We start from the raw sequence: 9,482 nt of genomic DNA on the forward strand, positions 1-9,482 counted from the left end.
ATATATTTTAAAGCATAAGTTTTGCATTTATTTTACTAAAATTTATTCCTCAGTATTTTATTTCTTTGGAGTTGTTTTCTTAGTTTCATTTTTAGATTATTGGAAATGTATATACCTGCAGTTGATTTTTGTATATCAATCTTATATCCTGCCATCCTGCTGAACTCATTTACTAGTTTTAATCTTTTTTAGTAAGTTCTTTAGAATTTCTACATAAAAATCATTGCATCTGCTAACAGAAAGCATTTTACTTCTTCCTTCCCAATCTGGATGCCTTTTATTTCTTTATCTTGACTAACTGCCCTGGCTAGAATCTCCAGTATAATATTGAATAGAGGTAGCAAGAGGAGACATCTTTGTCTTATTCCTGATCTGAGGGGGAAAGCAGTCTTTTACCATTATGCTAGCTGTACATTTTTTAGACATGACCTTTATTAGATTAAGGAAGTGCCCTTCTATTTCTTGTTGAGTTTTTTTTTTTTTTCAACGTTTTTTTTTTTTTTTTTTTTTAATTTTTGGGACAGAGAGAGACAGAGCATGAACGGGCGAGGGGCAGAGAGAGAGGGAGACACAGAATCGGAAACAGGCTCCAGGCTCCGAGCCATCAGCCCAGAGCCCGACGCGGGGCTCGAACTCACGGACCGCGAGATCGTCACCTGGCTGAAGTCGGACGCTTAACCGACTGCGCCACCCAGGCGCCCCGAGTTTTTTTTTTAATCGTGAAAGTTTAAATTTTGTCAAGTGCTTTTTCTGCATCTATTGAGATGATCATGTGGTTTTTGTCCTTTGTTTTGTTGATATGTATTACATTCATTGATTTTCAGATGTTAAACCAACTTTACATTTCTGGGATAAATTTCACTTGATAATGGTGCATAATTCTTTTTATATGTTTCTGGTTTCAGTTTGCTAGTATTTTGTTGTAGAATTTTGTATCAGTTTTCACAGAAGCTATCGGTCAATTTTCTTTTCTAGTGATGTCTTCTGGTTTTGGTGTCAGCGGAATACTGGTATAATAGAATGATTTGAAAGTGTTTCATCCTCTTCTATTTTTTTGAAGAGTCTGTGAAGAGTTGGTATTAATTCTTATTTCAGTGTTTGGTAGAATTCACTAGTGAAGATATCTGGGCCTGAAAATTTTATTTTGGTAGTTTTCTAATTATACCTCTATCTTTTTACTTGTTATAGGTCTATTTGAGTTTTCGATTTCTTTTTTAATTCAATTTCAATAGTCAATTTTTCCGTGTCTCTTTTAGGCATTTGTCTCTTCTACTTATTTAATTCGTTAGCATACAGTTATTCATAGTATTCCTTATAATCTTTTTAAAATTCACACCTAGATGTTTAATCATACATTACAATTTTATTTTTGTGTGCACATTTGTTTAACAGTCACTGAATTTCCAGGCCAGTTTCAGGTAACTGAAGAGACTTTCTAATTAGTTTATATTGTCTAGATCCAAGGTATGCTACAAACACAGTCGGAGCAAATGGGAAGTAACATCTTTCTAAAGACAGGCTTAGAAATTCTAGTCCAGTAAGTTAAGATGCTTCCTTCCTCTGGTAGCAGGGCTGGTTCATATCTAACTGCTCTGCAACCATTCATAGGTATCACCAAGAAAACAGGATATAAGACCTGTGTTATGGTACAGGTTTCACAAGTCAAATCATCTGTATTCAAAGGTAAATTTACAAAACCTTTGTAAGATGCATGTGCTGTAATAAATGGGATCACTGCGATTGGTAAGCCAGCAGCTATAGAGCCTGTGTCACATTTAAGATGTGTTGATAAAGACTATTTGCTCTTAGACCACAGAAAGCAGCATTAAGTCCAATATATGTTGATCCATGTTCAAAGAGATTCCTTTCTGCTTCTGGGAGTTCATTAATTTTTCTGGTTATGGTACTGAAAATTATATTTCCTTGACAATATCATCTGGTTCACGATTATCCATCTTGAGCCTTATGCTCTCTGCACAGCAGTTGGTGCCTCCACCAGTCCTCCTCTGACAGGGGGCTGAGTGAATGGGGGCTCACTCCAACCTTTGCTCAACTAGCCTGAGTGCAGCCATCTTTGGCTGACAAGTGACTCTTCCTTATAATCTTTTAAAATTTCTATAAGTTAGTAGTATTGTGCCCCCTTTCATTTTTGATTATTTCAATCTGAGTCTTTTTCTTTTTGTGTGGTCAGACTAGCTAAATATTTGTCAATTTTCTTTTCTTTTCAAAGAGCCAAATTGATCCTTTAAATTTTTCTGTGCTGTTTTTCAATTTTCCATTTTATTTATCTATGCTCTAATCTCTGTTATTTCTTTCCTTTTGTCTGCTTCAGGTTCATTTTGCTTTCTTTTCCATAGTGTTTCTGGGTGGAAGTTTAGGTTATCAATGTAAGATATTTCTTCTTTTTAAATTTGGTGTTTACATTTATAACTCTCCCTCTAAGTACTATTTTAGCTGCATTACATAATTTTTGGCAAATTGTAGCTTCATTTTGATTCCTCTCAAAGTATTTTTATATCTTCCTTGTTATTTCTATTTTGATACATTAGTTATTTAGGAATATATTATTTAATTCCACATATTTGTGAGTCCCCAATTTCTTTCTGTTCTTGATTTTCCTCTTTCACCCCATTATGGCTGTAGGATATACTTTATATAATTTAAATTTTTAAAAATTTACTGATACTTGTTTTATAGTCTAGCAATGATCTATCCTGGTGAATGTGCACTGGAGAATAATATGTATTTTGCTGTTGTTTGGGTGGCCTATAAAGGTCTTTTAAGTATAGTTGGTTTATAAATGTTGAAGTCTCTGTTTCCTTGTTTATCTTCTTTCTAGTTATTCTATTATCAACAGTGGAGTACTGAAGCCTCTATTACTGTTGAATTGTCTATTTCTCTCTTTAATTCTGTCAGTTTTTGCATTTTGGTGGCTCTGTTGGTAGGTGCATATATGTTTATATAATTGCATTATAAAAACATGATTTTTTGAAGTTTATTTATGTATTTATGTATGTATGTATGTATGTATGTATTTATTTAATATAATTTATTGTCAAGTTAGCTAACACACAGTGAATACAGTGTGCTCTTGGTTTTGGAGGTAGGTTCCCGTGATTCATTGCTTACATACAACACCCAGTGCTCATCCCAACAAATGCCCTCCTTCTCAAAACATGATTTTTTATAAACATGTTTATAATTGTATTATAAACATATAGGTTTATAATTGTAGTATAAACAACAGCATATTATAAACATATGTTTATATAATTATATTATAAAAGTACGATTTTTTACAAACATATGTTTATAATTGTATTATAAAAACATAATTTTTTATAAACTTATGCTTATAATACAATTATAAACATAAATGTTTACCTGTATTATAGGCATATATTTTTATATAATTGTATTATAAACATATATATGCATTTACCAACAGAGCCACCAAAATGCAAAACTGACAGAATATATATATATTTTTTCTTTTAGTCTTTTTTTTCAGCCTGACAGTCTTGGCTATTTGATTGATTGATTAGTACACTCACATTTAATTTATTATGGATATAGTTGAACTTACATATGCTATTTTACATTTTGTTTTCGATATGTCTCATCTTTTTTGTTCCTTTTTTCTTCCTGTACTGCTTTCTTTGTTTTACGTAAATATTTTCTAGTGGAACATTTTACTTCTTTTAACAATATTTTTCACTTTTTTGTTGTTTTCTTAATTATTTTTTTAGTGGTTTCTCTAGGGTTTACTAAATACATCTTAACATATTAGAACCTACTTTAGACTTACACTAGCTTAATTCCAGTGAGATATAGATATTACTGCTATATAGCATCTATCATACTTTGAGTTCTTTGAATTTCTTCAGTGTGTAGATTTTTATTTTATTTATCTTTTTAACATTTATTCATTTTTGAGAGACAGAGAGAGACAGTGTGAGTGGGGGAGGGGCAGAGAGAGAGAGAGGGAGAAACAGAATCCAAAGAAGGCTCTAGGCTCTGAGCTGTCAGCACAGAGCCCTACACGGTGTTCAAACCCATGGACTGGGAGACCATGACCTGAGCTGAAGTCGGACGCTTAACTGACTGAGCCACCCAGGTTCTCCAAGTGAGTAGATTTTTAAAAATAAAATTTGGGATGTTTTCAAGTCATCATTTTGTCTAATTTTTTTCCTGCTCCTTTCCCCTCTCCTTCTGGTACTTCTGTTACATGTATGTTGGTGTACTTAATGGTATCCCACAAGAAAGGGAACTCTCTTTCCCTTTGGAAAGAGAATGCAAACTGGTGCAGCCACTGTGGAAAAATAGTGTGGGGGTTCTTCTGGAATGGTTATCTGAGGCACTCCAGGTACCTGTTCCCCAGTGAAACAACCATAACTGGTAAATAGTAATTGTCCTGAGGGAATATATCAAATGAAGAAACATTTATTCAAAAAAATTTATTAAATATCTGTAAGAACAGCCAGACTCTGTGGCACTTGAGCCATGGCCTTTTACCTCCCCAGGACATTTTGTAGAACAACAGAGCAATCATCTAGCAATTAGTGAAGCCCAATATTCATGTATAATACCAAATGAAGCAGACAGCTTAACAAAGAAGCTATGATGACAATGTCACATCAAATAAAGAATATGTATAAAGGTATAGAAATTATTTTTCAAAACAAATGGAAATTTTACAGTACAAAAGTACAATAAAATTCTCTCTAAAGCCAAGCTTTAGCTAGCTGCATCCCACAAACTTTGAAAAATATTTTCTCTTTTTCTCTTTTCATTTCTTTTGTGACTCATGGTTTAATTTCCAGATACTTTGTAATTTGCAGATACCTTTCAGTTATTGATTTCTAGACAAGTTGCATTTTGTCAGAGAAGTCCTCCATGTGATTTCCATCCTGTTGAATTTATTGAGACTAGTTTTACGGCCCAGTATATGGTAAATGTTCCACTGGCACTGATTATACTGTAAAGTCTGCCATTGCTGGGTGAAGTGTTCTATAAAAGTCAATTAGATTCAGTTATTTGACAGAATTATTCAAGTTGTCTATATTCCTATTTACTTTTCTGTCTACTATTTCTTTTAATTGTGGAGAGAGGTGCTGAAATATCCAACTCTAATTGTGGATTTGTCTTTTTCTTTCAATTTTGTCAGTTTTTCCTTCATGTAATTTGAAGCAATTGGGTGTATTCCCATTTAGGAATGTCATTTCTTCTTAGTGACTTGACATTTTATTATAAAACATCTTTCTTTATCTCTGGGAGTATTCCTTGTTCTAAAGTCTACTTTGTCTAATATGAAGATAGTCATTCCACTTTTCTTATGTTTCATGTTTACATGGTATATCTTTTTCCATCCTTTTACTTATATTTTTCCTCTGTACATTCACAGTGAATTTCTTGTGGACAGAATGTAGTTAGACTTTATTATCCAGTTGGACAATCTCTGACTTTTTACTTATTTATTTTTTTAATGTTTACTTATTTTTGAGAGAGAGAGAGAGAGACAGAGTGTGAGTAGGGGAGGGGCACAGACAGAGGGAGACACAGAATCTGAAGCAGGCTCCAGGCTCTGAGCTGTCAGCACAGAGCCCGACACCGGGCTCGAACCCACGAATGGTTAGATCAAGACCTGAGCTGAAGTCAGATGCTTAACTGACTGAGCCACTCAGGGGCCCCTCTGACGTTTAATGGGAAAATTTAGTCCATCTTCATTAAGTGTAATTATTGATATGGTTAGGTTTAAATCTACTGTTTTGCTATTTGTTTTCTACTTGCCCCATATACTTTCTTTTTTCTTCTTTTCCTATCTGTTGGATTAATTGAATATTTTTTAGTATTCCATTTTACGTCCTCCATTAACTAATTTATTATATTATTTCATTTTACTTTTTAATGGTTGATATAAGGTTTATGGCATGCATCTTAAATTATTAGTGTACCTTTAAATAGTGGTGTGCCACTTCTGCAATAATGTAAGAATTTTCATCAATGTGTAGTTGACCCTTGAAGAACACTGGGGTAGGGGCACTGATCCAACCCCTCTCATAGTGCAGTCAAAAATCCACATAAAACTTTTGAGTCCCAAAACTTAATTACTAATTAATAGCCTACTGTTGACAGGAAGACTAACACATATTTTGTATGTTATAGTATTATATACTGTATTCACACAATAAAGTAAGCTAGAGAAAAGAAAATATTATTAAGAAAAACATAAGAAAAATGCATTTACAGTACTGTATTGTATTTATCAAAAATAAGTCCATGTGTAAGTGTACCTGTGTAGTTCAAACCCATGTTGTTAAAGGGTCAACTGTACTTCCACGGTCCTTCTCTTTGGTCAGAATTTAAACAGCTTGCAGATCTCTGTGAGCTCTGGGGGTTGTTCATCTTAGAGCTCCTTCACTAATGTTCTCTGCCTGGCCTCATAGAGTCTTACTCTGTGTATTAACCAAAGATGCAAGGGGGATCCTCTTCAGATTTCTAGCTCTTGCTCTGCCTAGCTTACTCGTTTCTGGTACTCTGCCCTGAAGATTCCAGCTGCCTCAGCCTCCCTAACTCTGATCACTGTTTCCTCAATTCAGCAAAGTTGCCATGTTCTCCTAGAATTACCCTTCCCTGCATCACAATCCAAAAAGTAGCTCCTGAAAGAAAACTGGGACCATCACAAGCCTCACTTTATTTGTATCGCTTCTCTCAGGGGTTATAGTTCTGCTTCCTCTGTTATTCACTGTCTGAAAACAATTGTTTTATGTATCTTCTCTGGTGTCCTGTTGTTTGTTACAGTAGAACAAATCCAGTACCAGTTACTGCTTCAGGTCAGAAGCATTTGTTTACTCTTTGGTTATATTTGTATTTCTTATAACTTTATTTTTGCATTTGCCTATATGATCTATTTTTTATTTATTGTTACCATATATAACATGGAAATACATGTTCATGCCTTTCTACTACTTAGTAATTGCTTTCTCAGAGGGTAAAATAGGCTTGCAGATATACTGCTTGAAGAACTTTTAGGCTAAATACGAGGTTTTTTCAGACAAGTGATACAAGGCCTATTATTTATTCAAGCTAATAGCTATTCAAGCTAGTTTTCACTACATTTTTATTATTAATTAGTATTTAGTGTATGTAATTTTATTCATTGGCTCCTAAATAGAATAAAAATGTGACTTTAAACAACAGAAACATCACAATCTCAGAGTGACTTAGGTATTGGACAGGAGGTTTTTCAGTCTCATTTCTTGTTGGGTGAAAGAACTACATTCATGCCACTTTTGTGCAAGTAGTGAGCTGAGCCTTTCTTAAGAATTTACAGTAAAAAAGATAACATAACTCAAGTATGCTCTCTTCATAACTAGGAAATTCCAATATGTATTAGCCTAAACTTGTCTTATAATGGAAGTTTATCTTCTTTTTTCCTATCCTTACTGGAAACTAAGATTAGATAGATTTCATTTGCCCAAGTTTCAAATTACTGATAAAGAAATGGTATTTTTTATACAGCAGTGGGAAGCACCAAATATCTATTTGGGGACTTTATATTTTTTAAAAACATTTCTCAGTTACTTCTGGTAACAACATGATCCTATTCTTATTGATAAAGTTCAGTTTATATAATACTCTCTGAGTAGTTGACTCATAGTGACTCCCTATTTTTCTTACCTCAGTGAATTCCAGTATCTGTGAAATTAAAAATAACTATGATTTTGCTAAGAAGAGGTAGAGATTACTATACAAATACCAAAATATATTATAAAATCAGTATAATTAAAACAGTGTGTTATTGAGGCAGGAATGGATTGATAGATGAATGGAAGAGAGTAGAGTCTAGAAATAGACTCTTAAATATATAAGAATTTAGTATATGTTAAAATTAGCATTTCAAATCAATGAGGGAAGAAAGGAATTGTTTAATAATTGGTGCTAAGATAATGGGATAACCATGTGGGGAAATATCGTATTCTTATTTCATAATACATACAAAAATAAAGTCCAAAAGGATTAGAGTTAAACATAAAGATAAATCACTGAGGAGGTACCAGGGTGACTCAGTAGGTTAAGTGTCTGACTCTTGATTTTGGCTCAGATCATGATCTCAGAATTCATGAGATTGAACCCTGCATTGGGCTCACCCTGATAGTGTGAAGCTTGCTTGGGATTCTCTTTTCCTCTCTGCCCCTTCCCAGATTGTGCGCTCTCTCTCTCTCTCTCTCTCTCAAAGTAAATAAATAAACATTAAAAAAGTTAAGTCACTGAGGAGAAGATATTCACAATTTTAAAGGAGAGGAAACCAAACCCAGAAACCTGAAAGAAAAATACTAGCTCATGTACATGGGTATGAATGTATAAGCCTGTGTATGTGCGGGTATGTGTGTGTGTATGTCTGAATGAGCTTATGCATAAAAATGTCTGGAAAGATCTATACCAAGCTCTTAATAGTGGTTATTTTTAAGGGGAAGGGTCAGAAAGGACTTTTACTTCCTTTTTTCATGTCTGTTTATGTCATTACTATTTTGTTACAATTAGTATCTGTAACAACTGTAATCAGGAAAATTTTTTTTAAGTTTATTTATTTATTTTGAGAGAGAGAGAGAGAACACCAGCAGGGGAAGGGCAGAGAGAGAAGGAAAAAGAGAATCCCAAGCAGGCTCCAGGCTGTCAGCGCAGTGCCTGTCATGGAGGCTCAAACTCACAAACCACGAGATCATGACCTGAGCCAAAATCAAGAGTGGGACACTTAACCGACTGAGCCACCCAGGTGCTCCAGGAAATTCTTTCAGTTTTTTTTTTAAGTTTATTCCTTTTGAGAAGGAGAGAGAGATAGTATAAATGACAGGGAGTGAGAGAACCAAGCAGGTTCCAAGCTGATAGCTTGCAGCCTGATGCAGGGTCAGAACCCATGAATCTTGAGATCATGACCTGAGCCAAAACTAACAGCCAGATGCTTAACTGATTGAGCCACCCAATTGCCCCAGAAATTTTTTCATTTTGAAGAATGAGCGCATAATGAATGGATATTGCCTATGCACACATGATGAAATAAAAGCTACCATTTATTGAATGTCAATTATGTGCTAGCTAGCCCCTTTTATGACTGATTTAGGGCCCAACACAACCCCATGAGATAGGTTCTACTTTTAACCTCCTTTATAGCTGTTGAAGCAGGAAAAGATTGATAGATTGATGTTAAGACAATTGGAGGAAAGACCTCTTTAGAGAGGTCACACAGCTAGTAAGTGGCAGGATCAGGATTCAAACTCAGACAGTCTGGCTGGCCTTAGAGCTAAGATCTTGATTAGAACACTCTACTAGCAAAAAAGAAAAAAAAATAGGAAAAAAAATAGGACACTCTATTAGCTTTCAGAACAACCATTATCTGAACACAGGCATAATATCCCTTTTTTAATAGATTTATGGTCACTATGTTTAGACATGATGGAGGCCCAACTATGAATATAGACTGA

General features: G+C 34.4%; 1 pseudogene; it reads right to left on the reverse strand.

The window, feature by feature from the left end:
• Positions 1-851: 851 nt before the first annotated feature.
• On the reverse strand, positions 852-2,236 carry LOC124502568 (transmembrane protein 126A-like; annotated as a pseudogene).
• Positions 2,237-9,482: the final 7,246 nt, after the last annotated feature.

This window comes from Lynx rufus, unplaced genomic scaffold, assembly GCF_022079265.1.
Source record: "Lynx rufus isolate CCGP_SWC_20201006 ecotype Redwood Valley unplaced genomic scaffold, mLynRuf1.p SCAF_7, whole genome shotgun sequence".
NCBI classification, from domain to species: domain Eukaryota; kingdom Metazoa; phylum Chordata; class Mammalia; order Carnivora; family Felidae; genus Lynx; species Lynx rufus.